At 36.8% G+C, this 13,779-nt stretch overlaps 3 protein-coding genes across 12 annotated transcripts in view; 1 reads left to right on the top strand and 2 right to left on the bottom strand.

Moving 5' to 3' along the window:
• Window positions 1–13,779, top strand: part of LOC126628420 (N-terminal acetyltransferase A complex catalytic subunit NAA10-like) — an 85,374-nt gene that overhangs the window by 57,434 nt on the left and 14,161 nt on the right. Inside the window, exons 2-3 of one of the 6 annotated variants that reach the window (XR_007625420.1) lie at window positions 10,988–11,129; window positions 11,257–11,378. The exons of 4 other annotated variants lie outside the window; for them this stretch is intronic. The gene's annotated coding sequence lies outside the window, so the exon portion shown is untranslated. The remainder of the gene's footprint in view (window positions 1–10,987; window positions 11,130–11,256; window positions 11,379–13,779) is intronic. One more of the 6 variants, XR_007625421.1, reaches the window with a different exon arrangement.
• Window positions 1–13,779, bottom strand: part of LOC126628415 (disease resistance protein RGA2-like) — an 87,297-nt gene that overhangs the window by 55,420 nt on the left and 18,098 nt on the right. The gene's annotated exons all lie outside the window — the stretch shown is intronic.
• LOC126628416 (protein PNS1-like) overlaps window positions 5,589–13,779 on the bottom strand; it is a 35,580-nt gene continuing 27,389 nt past the window's right edge. Inside the window, exon 6 of the transcript XR_007625417.1 lies at window positions 5,589–5,611. The gene's annotated coding sequence lies outside the window, so the exon portion shown is untranslated. The remainder of the gene's footprint in view (window positions 5,612–13,779) is intronic.

Below are 13,779 nucleotides of genomic sequence, written 5' to 3' on the forward strand. Positions count from 1 at the left end.
CTTACAAGAAGATCCTAATACAATTCAAGAAGCTTTAACTTCTTTAGATGCAGATTTGTGGCAAGAAGCTATAAATGATGAAATGGACTCCTTGGAGTCAAATCAAACTTGGCATTTGGTGGATCTTCCACCTGGTTGCAAAACAATAGGTTGCAAATGGATTCTTAAAAGAAAATTAAAACCTGACGATTCAGTTGAAAATTTTAAAGCCCGACTTGTAGCCAAAGGCTATAGACAAAGAGAAAATATTGATTTCTTTGATACCTATTCACCTGTGACTAGAATAACTTCTATTCGTGTATTGTTTGCTTTAGCTTCTATTCATGATCTTGTTGCGCACCAAATGGATATTAAAACAGCTTTCTTAAATGGCGAATTAGAGGAAGAAATATATATGGATCAACCAGAGGGTTTTATTATTCTAGGACAAGAAAATAAAGTTTGCAAGTTAGATAAATCACTTTATGGATTGAAACAGGCTCCTAAACAATGGCATGCGAAATTTGATAGTTTGGTTACTTCAAATGGTTTTAAAATAAATGAAAGTGATAAATGCATCTATTATAAGTCTGAAAATAATATATGCACTATAATATGCCTATATGTGGATGATCTGCTTATTTTTGGTTCAAATATTTATGTTGTAAATAATGTCAAAACTTTGTTATGTGCTAATTTTGATATGAAAGACTTGGGTGAAGCTAGTGTAATACTTGGTTTGAAAATAACTAGGTCTGAACTTGGGTTCTCTTTAGATCAATCTCACTACATAGAAAAAATTCTAAGAAAGTATAATTATTTTGATTGTAAACCAGCATGTACTCCTTATGATCCTAGTGTAAAATTGTTCAAGAACACTGGTGACAGTGTTAAACAATCTAAGTATGCGAGCATTATTGGTAGTCTTCGTTATGCTACTGATTGCACTAGGTCTGATATATCTTATGCTGTAGGAGTTTTATGTAGGTTTACTAGTAAACCCAGTTTGGAGCATTGGCATGCTATAGAGAGGCTTATGAGATACCTTAAAAGAACGATGAATTTTAGATTACACTATGAGAAGTTTCCCGATGTACTAGAAGGTTACAGCGACGCTGATTGGAATACCCTTTTAGATGACTCTAAAGCCACTAATGGATATATTTTTAGTATTGGTGGTGGTGCTGTGTCATGGAAGTCTAAGAAACAGACTATCTTGGCTCAGTCTACGATGGAGTCAGAACTAATAGCGCTAGCTACGGCAAGCGAAGATGTCACGCCCCGATCCCGACCTACGCCTAGGATCAACACGTGACGTCACTGAATACTCGAACTTCTAACATACCCCGCCTCCAGGATATGAAATAAGGCCACTTAAGGTCCAAATTTCATAATAAGTTTCATATGCTTTATGGCTGCATCTAACCTTCTCGTTAGACTGCCTACGTACCCTCAATAAGGATCAAGCCATTCGTAGTTCACCATTTCACTACTCTCGAACATTCATCACATAGACTACTAGGTCTCAACATAATACCACAATTCAATTATGTGGCACCTCAAGGAACATTTAAATAAGCACAATAATAATCTCCAGTCAAAATGTCATTCATCCTCACATATGCATTCCAACACCATCCAATTATCACATCAATCAATAATGCCAATAACCATATCAGAAATAACACATACAATTCATCGGAATGCCGAGCTAGAGCGACACAGTTCGGCCGAAGCCTATGTCTCTGAAGTTATGTCAATCTAAACTCAATAAAACCCAAGGTGAATACGATTCCGGATCATCACTCAACAGAATCACGAAAGGCCAACAACCATAATGTACGTCTCAAATAACTGAGACAAACACAAGCTACTTAATTTACAAAAGCTCAACAAAGGGAAATTAAGCACAAGTACCAAATTTAGAACTGATCAACAAAACGGAAAATCAAACAATATCGAAGCAACCAATCTCCATCTCAATGGTTAACAGTCCATTACTAGTCCTCACATTTCGTCACAACATGTCAATCATACAAATCAAACCATAATTCAAATATACACGCCAAACCCCATTTCATAACATGATTCGATGTCTAAGTATTGGAAATGACAATTCAATATAAAACATATTCATAAAACCAATTTATATCCGCACAGGGTCATAATTATGAAACATAGGTAATCACCAATATCACACATATTAAAGTTACGATTCCGGAACATCACTCAACGGAATCCAACCAACGATACGATTCCGGAAAATCACTCAACGGAATCCAACCAACGATGCGATTCCAGAACATCACTCAATGAAATCCATATGGATATGGTACCCACTGAATGTACCAAGTATATCTAACCCTCATCCCCTCTATACTTACAACGTAGACACCTACCATATCCACTTCTCATGACCACCAACTAATAGGTCTCACAAGCATATAAGTTCTACAAAATACTTCTAATAGGATTCTAAGGTCACATTGCCATAAAATCTATCATACTTATCATTCGCATTACTAGAAATAATAAAACACACATATTCACCATTATCATCAGTACACAAGCCACATCATGTTTAATAAACATAAGTCTATGGATAAATATATGAAAATCACATTTCAATAGAAATCATATTTATAAGACGAATTCATATTCATAAATGATTTTAACATAAGCAATTAAAGTAATAACCATATCACAAATATTCAAGTCACTCTCCAACCAATGGAGGTCCACTAGACTTCACTTAAGTTTCTCGTAGTACTAAATTTAGTATTAAGAACGTTTGGAAAAGTCAACTCTTGGTCAAAGGTAGGATCCACAATTCTACATAATTCAATATGGAAGATCCGCACATTAGATTTTAGATCCGTAACATTCTAAAGTCCACATTATGCTTCTAAAACAACCTACCAAAATTTCATCATGATCCGACGGTCGGATCCCTGCTAATTACAATTTCAAGTGGCGACCAACGTTTGATTTTACAAACTTAGAAATCCAAATCAGGAAGATCCGTACGTCGGATTCCCAATCCGTCAGTTCCAACCATCCTCAAATATTACATTCTATGATGCATTAAATTTTGGTGACGATCCAACGGTCGGATCGTCGAATCACATTTTGACCTAACCACATATCGTAATGAAATTAGGTTCAAAAAATCAAACCATATCATAAGGATGTCAGTTATGAAATCAGGGCATCTAATTGAACTTAAAAGAAGCGGTCGGCCGCCCCGATTTGCCGGAAAATTCAACTATTTTTAAAAATTACATAAATGAAGATCTCAATGAGTAGAGTAAACTTTATACCTGTAACCAAGGTCAATTTGATCAAGAAGTGCTCCAATTTCTCTAAAACCCGTAAGAACCCTAGAATTGGGTGTGCTCCAATTCGACCTCCAAACTTGCTTCGACGTCTCCACCACTGCCTGGCCTTTGTTCAGGGGTTCAAGGGAAGTCTATTGGTAGTGGTAATTGGAAGAAATCCTTTCAAAATTTGTAGATCTCGAGCAAGACCCGCCGCACCCACCGGTGTGATTTTCCCAATTTCAAGGCCAAATCTCTTGGTTTTTGGGGTGTAATAGGAAGAGGAAATGTTGTTGAGTTGGTTCCAGGAGGTGGGTGGCTGCAACCCGTCGGAAATTTGCCGGCCCGTAGGTTTGGGTCGCACAGGTCCATAGACCCGTTTTTCCCCCCTTTTTCCTTTTTTTTTTCTTTTTCCTTCTTCCCTTTTTGCTGATTGGGCACCACCCCCTCCTTCTCTCCCGCAACTCCCTTTCTTTTTTTTCTTTTTTTCTTCCAAGCTGCCATTCGGCAGCTTCTAGATACTTTTTTTTTTACTACTTGTTGCCAACTATATATAAAATTCTTTAAAAATAAATCTTGAAATTAATAATACGAAAATACGTAATTTAAATAGTGAAATCTCCGAGGACGGGATTTCACAGAAAAAGCAGGATGGTTGAGAAACCTACTGTCAGATACCCCTTTATGGGAGAAACCGATTCCAGCAGTTTTGATCCATTGTGATAGCACAGCAGCAATAGCTAAAGTGCAAAATCGTTATTATAACGGGAAAAGGCGACAAATACGTTGTAAGCATAGCACTGTAAGAGATTACCTTTCTAAAGGAGCTATAAGAGTGGATCATATACGATCTGAAGAAAACTTAGCTGATCCTTTGACGAAAGGACTAGCGCGAGAAAAGGTTTGGAAAACCTCGAAAGGGATGGGACTAAAGCCCGTAGAAACTTGAGTCATTTGTGATAGCAACCCAACCTATCGACTGGAGATCCCAAGAAATAGGTTCAAAGGGTAATAACAAGTCACAAGTGATATGAGTGAAGTCTTGCTAATTTTAATTTGGAATATTATTCCATGTCCATCCCTAAGAAGCATGACATCCTGAAGCGTTTTCTAGGTTGAGATTTTTTATTTTGTTTTTCTCTTAATAAGGTCTATACTCTATGTTGAGTGGGATATCTAGCTACAGGAATATCCTTGATAGTCTTACCTATGTGAATGTGGGAGTGAGGCCGCTTCCTATGAAATCTTGGGCAAGTTTCTAGAGCGTTCACTATATTGGGATATAAGCACATGGCCGTAATGTGCTGGCTTTTTGAACTTCACCTTAATAAAGTTATGTGTGTGGTGTTGTCAGAGATAGAGTTCAAAATTATAAGTTACTCTAGTATAATCTGGATCACTAACACTATGTATAGGTTCAAGTTGAGAAACACCTTTACTTATGCATAGTTTTATGATATGTTGCTTGATTTTCAGTTTTTACACAAAAACAAGTGGGGGATTGTTGGAGTAAATATGTTTTTATTTAAATATTTAATATATATATATTTATGTTTTGCTTAATTACCAATATTATATACATAACAGCCAATTTAATTTGGCCTTATCAATTAGATAAGGAGTCATCTCCTCTTAAATATAAAACGTGGGATTCCTTTTCTATAGAGAAGATGATCATGTTATTAAGCATATTCAAACTGTTTTGTCCTTTTCACTTTGAATTTGCTTTACGTTTTGACTAAATATTTATGGTGATAAATATTCAAACGTTTTGACTAATATATATTAATAACATGTAAAACAGCCCAGATACATAGAAAAGCATCAGATGTACTTTATATATATTCAAACCGTTTTGCTCTTTTCAAGATCCTTTGATTTTGAATTCTTTAACGTAAAGAATTTGACCGTGCGAGCCCTCATTAATCTCTCAAATTCTCAACGTCTTTTTCTCTCAAGTATATATATAGCAGTCCTTGGAATCAATGAGTAAAGGAAAAAAAAAATATTTTTTTTCTGATATAGTTTTGGCAAGCAACATTTTGAGAGGGTGTGAGTTCGAAGGTTCTTTCACTGTGCAAGGAAGAACTTTATCAGAAGAAGAAGGTTCTGGGCTGTTTTATCCTGGGGACGATGTGGTGTTTGTGAACTGCTTGCACACTTTGGGCAGAGCCGCGAAACGTCTTAAAGAGAGCGACTTAGTCCGCGACTCATCCCAAGAATCATTCACCACTCAAGGCTTCTATATTTTTCAGGTAACTTCGTTCCTTTCTATTTCAGTTTTCAACAGTTCTCTATTCATATGTACGGGAGGCCTCATTCGTACATGATAGACCTCGCGTACATGTTTCGAGAGGAAGGTTATAAACATGTAAAACCTTGTCCGAACTATTACCCATGCCCTTAAAATATCGTACCATTGGAGAAAACGGGGCTCCAATCATGGTTTTTGGGTGGCCGGAGTTGCACTTCTACAAGGAGTGAGGGGACTCGAGGAGTTAATGGCAGTGTGATTATGCTTTACCTTGCAAACCGGCGGGGGACTCGAGGCGTGGGAACGACTACATCTCGACCAGATTTCATCAAAGCGAGGCGATCCTTGATTGTGTTGTCAAACAATCTGTTGTCTGGATTCTCTGCATAGCAGACAAAGTAACTACCTACACAAGCATGTGGTAGTGCCATGGCTATCCTCGTCTGGAAAAAGCATCAAATTAATAGAAATTTGTTGGGTTAAGGTGTTAATTAGGTATTTAAATAACTAATAAGCAACAAAGATTAAAGAACTAACAAGTTGATCACATCGTTCATATGCATAAAATGAATAATAGAGTATGAAAAGTGACCAACCATAAGGTATCCAATTAAGAATGTAAGGAGGGAAATGGTGGCTGTGAAACTTTGGTGCACTCTAGCGGTCCAAGCCGCCACAATTATGACACAGATAGAGCCCCTGCAGACGCCGGTTAGGAAGCAGATTGAGCTGGTAATGTCGGAATCAACAATTGGTTCCATTTCTTGCCGTTCAAAGAGCTCCCAGGTGTCTTGTGATGCCCTCACAAAACCTTTCCCGTACACTGCTATCTGCAGCAATTGGTCATATTGTGTTATTGAAATATTGATCAGCTGGCAAAACTAGTATACTTTGCTAGGCAAAATAAGGACTCGTTTGGAAGTATTTTCAAAATGGCTGAAAGCGTTTTGGTGTCAATCATTAGCAAAAATGCAAGTGAATCTTGAAAAAGCACTTGAAGTGCTTTCTGCAAGAGGCATTTGACTGGTATGCAAACGGAATCACAAAGTGAATTGACAATGGCTTACAAACGTACCTGTATGAAGGCCCAGCCGTTGCCATATCTGAAGATGCACTCCACGACTTTGAGACAGCAATGTGCACAAGAAAACATGAACTCATCTTCTCCCTTGAGTAAATTTAAAGCCCGAGCAACAATTCTCAGTGCTTCAATTGAAGGTACAAAGAGTGAACCCAAACAAGCACTTCCAAGATTTTTACTCAAGGCTCTCTGGAAGCAAAATTGAGTATTAGATTGCATTCCTCTGAGATAATAAAGAGAAATTACCCTACTGACGGTCATATTTGCAACGTTCCTCATTACTTCAGCTGTCCAAACTAAGCTCAAGACCAATAAAATTATGATCAGTGGAGGAAAGTAGAAATTAAAGGCTCCAATCACAGCTAGAATCCACAGGGACATCCACAGAAATCCGACCCCAAGCTTCCAATATGTGGGTTGATTCAAATCGGGAACTTTGATACTGGTTCCAGCGATTTGATCAATATCTTGCTACAAAATCCTATCTGCTGTGTGATCCAACAAGCGTATAAGCCATAGCCTATCGCAAATGCAATAAAGCAGACTGCAATGCCATCGGTGGGAGGCTTTTGGAAGCAAATTAGCAGAATTCCGGCACACAGAGAAATGACAAAAGTGGTCCATAGTATGAAATGAACAAAAAAACTTGGGCCATAGCCTGACTGCCTTTTGCCATGCAAATGCAAGAACAATGCTTAAAAGAGATGCAGCTTCGACTTGTGGTAGAAAAAACTTCAGCACTCGTTTCTGTCCAATGCTTCTATCAGCCCTTGGACTCCCCTGAATAGAAGGAAACCGACTAGCCCAATGGTTGCAACCATGTGCAGAAGAAACAGGAACAGAGATATCTTGTTGGTGTATTTTCTTGAATTCAGTGTTGTAATAGATGGCTGGTCAAAAAATTGAGAGAAAACCATCAAAATATCAGATTGATAACTCAAAATTCTCCCCAAAAAGTTCATGTTCTACCAGACAAATGGCTTCCAAATAAAAAATAAAAAAATTCCTTCATACATTAGAAGAATAGGGGAAAATAAGAAACTACATAAAACAACAACCAAAACCTTATACCACTAAATAGGTCGGCCGTATGAATCCTATAATGGTACTTACAATATATCAATATTCTAAATAATATATTTATGGGTTTTGAGTAATCATTTCCCTTTGAGTGATAAGGACATTATATTCACGAGAGAGAACATAAATCTAGTCTCAGTTTTTCATTGCAGGCATAAAGACTTTGTGTTTCAACCCGGGCTCTCACTTAGAATTTGCTGGATCGGCTGCTGGATATGCATTATGTTGGGAAGTTGGGTATGAAATATGATTTCAAAAGCTAATCGTTTCCATATTTTACTTCGTTAAAATTTCGAATACAAGGTTTGGATTACTTCAAATCATCTTAGATGATATCATTAGTAGATAGAAAGCGTGTATGCAACTAGTCAGTTACTTATCCTTTCTACAGAATGAGAGTTGCTTCAAGATGAAAACTTCAATAAAAGCAACGATGAAAAAGTGTGTAGACCCCAATTTTTTGCCCTCCATCGTTCACCCAATGGAAGCGTCAATGGTTTTGAGACATTAGGCCTTCTCTCTAAGACCAACTTCAATGGTGGGTTAAAAGCCAAATTACCCTCCCAAAATTTCCCCTCAAACCCAATCCAATCCAAGGGGAAATTTTGGACTAAATGCTAAACCAATGCCAGATTCCCCTCAAAATTTAGCTCAGAAATCGGAATTTAAATTTTTCAATATTTATCAGAATTTAAATTTTTTTAGATTAAAATGTTCATAAAATTAATTTACGATAGTCTACATATTTTTTTTATATAAATTTAATTTAACAAAAAAAATAGCCTAAGTTCATTCTTTAATAATCCCGGGTTAAAATTTTAGGCTAGAACGGTTGAAGCAGAAAAACTGTTTCTGGGCTAAAAGCTAAATTTTTCGGGCTAAAATATTTAGCTTTTAGCCAAACCATTGGAGATGGTCTAATAGACTAGGGATTTTAATCGAAAATAGTGTCTGATGGCCCTGAGTTGTTTTCAAATGGAAGTGTCAATTTTACGACATATTCTAAGGAGATTTCTGTTAAATGCCCATTTAACTGTACATTAATTACGTTTAAAAGAAAATCGACAACTTTTAAGTTTTAACCAAAAGAAAAAAATCTTTAAACAAAACGAATTGACGCAAAAAAAATTTTGAGAAGCTAACCAGCCATAGATAGGGCAGCTGACAATGATATCACCAAGGGGACATCCAACACAGGTTAACGAACATCACATGTACTTGTTCCAATTCCAGAAAATTTGTTTCTTAGAAGTTATTTAATCTCGATTTTTTTGGGGGCTGAATTTTGAATATTTCGATGAAGCTAAGGGTTGGAAACACTAGTGTTACTGAAATATTTAGCCTTAGGTTTAGAGTAGTTTATCAATTATTATTTCGGGGTCTATTCTTTATGGTTGTTTTGTCACCAGCAGATTTCAGCATAAAAAGCCGTAGTTTTTAATATGGTTGGTTTGTCATCGTAAAAGTTGTATGCAAAACTTAACCTTTACGTCCTAGTTTTCTGAGTCTCCACCCTTTTATTTTACTGTCTCGACATTAACAAATGACGGGATACAGTTTTATGTTAATTATATTGATTCTTGATCTTGAAATACAAACATGTTTTCCATCGAGTCCTCCGAGAAAAATAGTAGGTCAATTTTACTGACGGTTCCACAATTGAACCGACTAACAAGAAATGTCGAATAGAAACTAGAAATTGCCGATGGTGTGTTGAAAATGAATGTCAGATGGAAGAATTTGATCTTGGTGGGTTGGTATTCATATTTCCAGTTTGAGTATTTCCCCAAATTTCTTTTGACTTCACTCGTTTCTCTTTCTTCCCCAGAATCAAAATTCCCACACCAAAATTCCCGAGACGTTTTCATGCAAATCGGTTGGAAAAATCGGCTGGGCTCTAGGCGGGCTAGGCAGTGCGAGGTGGGGCTAGGCGGAGCTAGGCCTTTTTTTTATTTAATGAAATTAAAAAAAAAATCCTATCTAAGTCTAAGTGGTTTAAAATTGTGAACTTATTTTACATGTGTCATCTTACAATACTCCTCACCATGGTTATATGGCATATATACTTAATGTGTTTTTAAATTTTGGACTTGTTGGATACTCTTTTTGCATTTTAACATTTTTTTATTATCTTATCCATGAATTTCATACAAGTATAATTTTTTGTAAGTGTAAATATGCACTTATTTACAAGATATACAAGAAATTTACCTAAATCAGCCTAGGCCGCCTAAGCGCTAGGCATCAGCCTGCCGTCCGACTAGCGCTTAGTGTTTTTTAGAACCTTGATTTACACTCATTTAAAATTTAAATTCTCAAATTGAATAGTTTTGTTTTCAAAAAGACTTGAATGTCAAAAAGAATCATGGGTCCTTTGTCCCTCCTTCCACCGTAAATTGAGTTATTTGGGGAAAGTGCATTTTCTGTTGTTTAACTTTATCCTTGGTGTTTATGCTAAGTGTTTGTACTGCAATTTGGAAAATGCATTTGAGGATTCGAAACTTTCATAGTTTTCGTCTTAAGTCGATGTTTGAATACTTACTCTGCTTTGAGTGGTTTATGTTGTGATTTTAAGTTTATTTTTCTGTTCATTGGCCTGGCTCTTTTGTTCATAATTTGGTGGAAGAATGCAGTGTTGAATCACAATAATGATTATACATTGATAGAGATGTTTTTGATTTGAGTTTGTTCCGTTTGATGACGTGTACCACATGCTCTTAACATGTAGTGCTAAATCTTTCTTCGTCCTTAGTACTGAATTCTATTAGCGGCAGAATTTGCGAATGAGACTGGAATAGAATAGGAAAAGTGGCTAGATTAGTAGTTGTTTTGCTTGGTTAAAGTAACAAACCCACACTCCCACAATGCACTAAACCCATACCTTGCCCTTATGAGGGAACAGGTGCTATTCTGCCCAAAGGTGACATTCATGCTGGATTAAGAATTACTCTTTTGCATACATATACAAGAGTGACGCTTGGGTATTGAAAACGAAGAACAGTAGCTTTTTGGGTATTGAAAACGAAGAACAGTAGCTTTTTGGGTATTGAAAACGAAGAACAGTAGCTTTTTGGGTATTGAAAACGAAGAACAGTAGCTTTTTGAAGTGTGAGATTGTATCTGAAGTTACGTTGTTTGATGATTAGCTATCCCGCTTTCTCTGGTTTTTCAGAATTGGGGGAGAATATAATGTGTTTTCTGTTTTGGGCAATTGTTCTTTGTTACAAGTTTCTCTCCTTCATCCTCCTAATCATTTTGTTTGGTTAATGCTTGGAGTTTTAAGTTGTTTTGAACATGCGTTTCTCTTGAGAAATATTTTTGATCGGGGCTGTCTTTATGTTCATTGGTTAATCACCCAAGCATGTTGGCATGATGGTGAATTTCTTTGGAAGTTGTGAGGTGTCGAATGACTTAACAGGTCCGGTAAAGTATAGATTTAAGAAATGACCAAACATAGAAGCTAGTGTTCATAGAAAATCACTAAGAGCACCGAAGATTTTTTTATCTACGCACTGAAGAAAACACTCTGATATGTTGTAATGCAGTGGGCAAAGAGATTGAATAGAAAATAGAATGTTTTCCAACTGACATTCAGAAATGAGCACCCAATTAAAGTTCCTAGTCCGTCACTTGCATCAGGTAGGGTTCCGATGAAGTTTTCGTGGCCGTGACAGTATCAAGTTCTATTTCTGGAAATAGGGAAGAGTGCAGAAAACTTATTATGTTCCACTTTATCTTTTGTCATCACAAAATTTGCAATCTAAAATAGGAGGTTTTTTCGGACTGGCCTTCCGAAATGAGCAGCAAATAAGAAGTTCCTATTCAATTTCTTGCACCAGTTGGGTTTATGCAGGAGTTTTTGTAGCCATGGTGAAATGTCAAGTTCCGCCTTGGCACTGATGCAAACTTGGGTTAACTTCACAAGGCTTTCTACAGTCCCACTCACACTCCAGTTCAACATGATTGACGTAAGCATGTTGAAGTTGATCGACATTTTAATTTATTTGACTTCTGTAAAATCTGAGCATCAACTGACAGATGTATTTATTTTTGTTCAATTGAATTTATCATAGCTCACTAGAAAAAAGATGGGCGTTGATTTGTGCACCACTCAGCTGAGGTTACTTAGGGCCTATTTGGAAGCTTAATTGCATCTGATTTTTTGTTTAAATAAATGATAAATGTGGCTAAATTAATTAATACGCATTAGTTTCAAAACAATAAATTCAAAAAATAATACCATACATCCCCTTATATATGATTATGTTTGAGCGAGATTTCTAAATCTCAAGAGATTGACGCCAAATTAGTAAGTGATGGATTGCAAAATGTGAGATTGGAGATATTATTTGGAGAGATTAGACCATTACAAAAGCATGTAAGAGGGATTTGGATGCAGTGTAAGTATTCAGTTTTCCAACATATTGTTAGCAAAACTTAGTGTAGAAGTAAATACATCTTAATTGCTTGGTAAGGAAAAATCTAGATTAAATCATGATCATAGGATCGTCATCAATCGTCAATATTAAATATATGCTAATAGTACAATGTCACACGGCTTGAGCTAACTTTAATTTAACCAAAAATCATATAACAACTTTATTTTATGAAAAGGACATGAATTTTAATGAAAATGACAACAACTAAAAGAAAACAAGCTTAAATAAAGGCCCACAAGCTAAAAGTAAGTCTAGCGTGCAAAACAATTTTTGTTTTTTCAATCCATGCTACTGACGGAACGCCACTTCCATCAGCCAAATCGTTAAAATGTTGAATTTCAAACTATTTGCTTAATTTGTCAAAATGACACATTTGCAAAAGAACCTGAAAATTGATTCGCAGAACAAGCATAAAATTTCTCAAAACAAAACCGTTAAATGTTTCAACTATAATTTTTGGTGCACATTATGTCCCCATTCTGCCAACTTAGGTTAACAAACTACCAATGCAGATACCAACAAGTATCAAAGCTAACACAAGACTTGTATGTATCATTACCTTTTTAATAGGCGATGGGTCATAGCCCCCGGGCCTCAATTGATTACGCTTGTCCTGAGAATCGGCCTCACCTATAGGCGTAATAATCGAATAAACGTTATTTAACGTACATAACCAACAATAGGTAATAACTTCTCATATATAGCTCAAATTGGGTATATGAATATACCACAGTGACCTACACAACCTCACGATCATCCCCATATTTTTAGAATTATTTTTGGACCTCCCACGCGCCGCCACGCGCCGGCAAGGGCACGGCAAAACGCGCCCCCACGCGCGGCCCAAACCTGACGGATTCCTTAACCACCGTTAGGGAATATTCCATTAAACCTAACAGATTCCGTTAAATATAACTGAAACTGACGGAATATGCTGTCATCTTCTCTGGCAAGTCGCCGGTCGTCGGAAAACTGGGTAAATTTTCAAAACGTCTATTCTCACTCCATTCTCAACCATTTTTCACGAATTTTATACCAAAATGAAGCTAGAGACCTCTACAATCATGTTATATCATTTTAAAGCTCTAAAAGTCACGGGATCTCACCAGAGAAATCCAAGAAAAACCGGCCAAACTTCGTCCACACGATCCCGACATCCAAAACCTTTAAACGAAGCACTCCGAGCTTCCTTGGGACCTCACTAAGCTTCCTACAAGCTTGAAATTTCCAAAAACACCCATAAATACGTGTGCATGAATAGTGCACAAATCAGGGGTTATGAAAAACTAGGATTTTTGAAGATATCCTTACCTGAAATGGGTACCAATCAATTTGTCTGGGCTTCACGAACACAATGGTGCCATCTTTGACCACGATCCGTGAAGTTTCAAGGGTTTTGGGTGTTGTCCGTACGAGTTCGAAGGAGAGAAGGAGTGAGTCTGAGAAAGAGAGAGAGCACGGGAAGGAGAGAGAGAGAAGGTGAGGTGTAGTGTGTGGTCCACATGTGTCAACCAACCCAAAACAACCAATTTCCCTTAGATCCAAAAACTTAGAAAACTTAGAATTTGTCCAAATACTTTAGACTTAAACCACACCACTACGTAATTCAAAACGTCCAAAGGTAATTTA

The sequence above is a fragment of the Malus sylvestris genome, chromosome 7 (genome assembly GCF_916048215.2).
Source record: "Malus sylvestris chromosome 7, drMalSylv7.2, whole genome shotgun sequence".
NCBI lineage: Eukaryota > Viridiplantae > Streptophyta > Magnoliopsida > Rosales > Rosaceae > Malus > Malus sylvestris.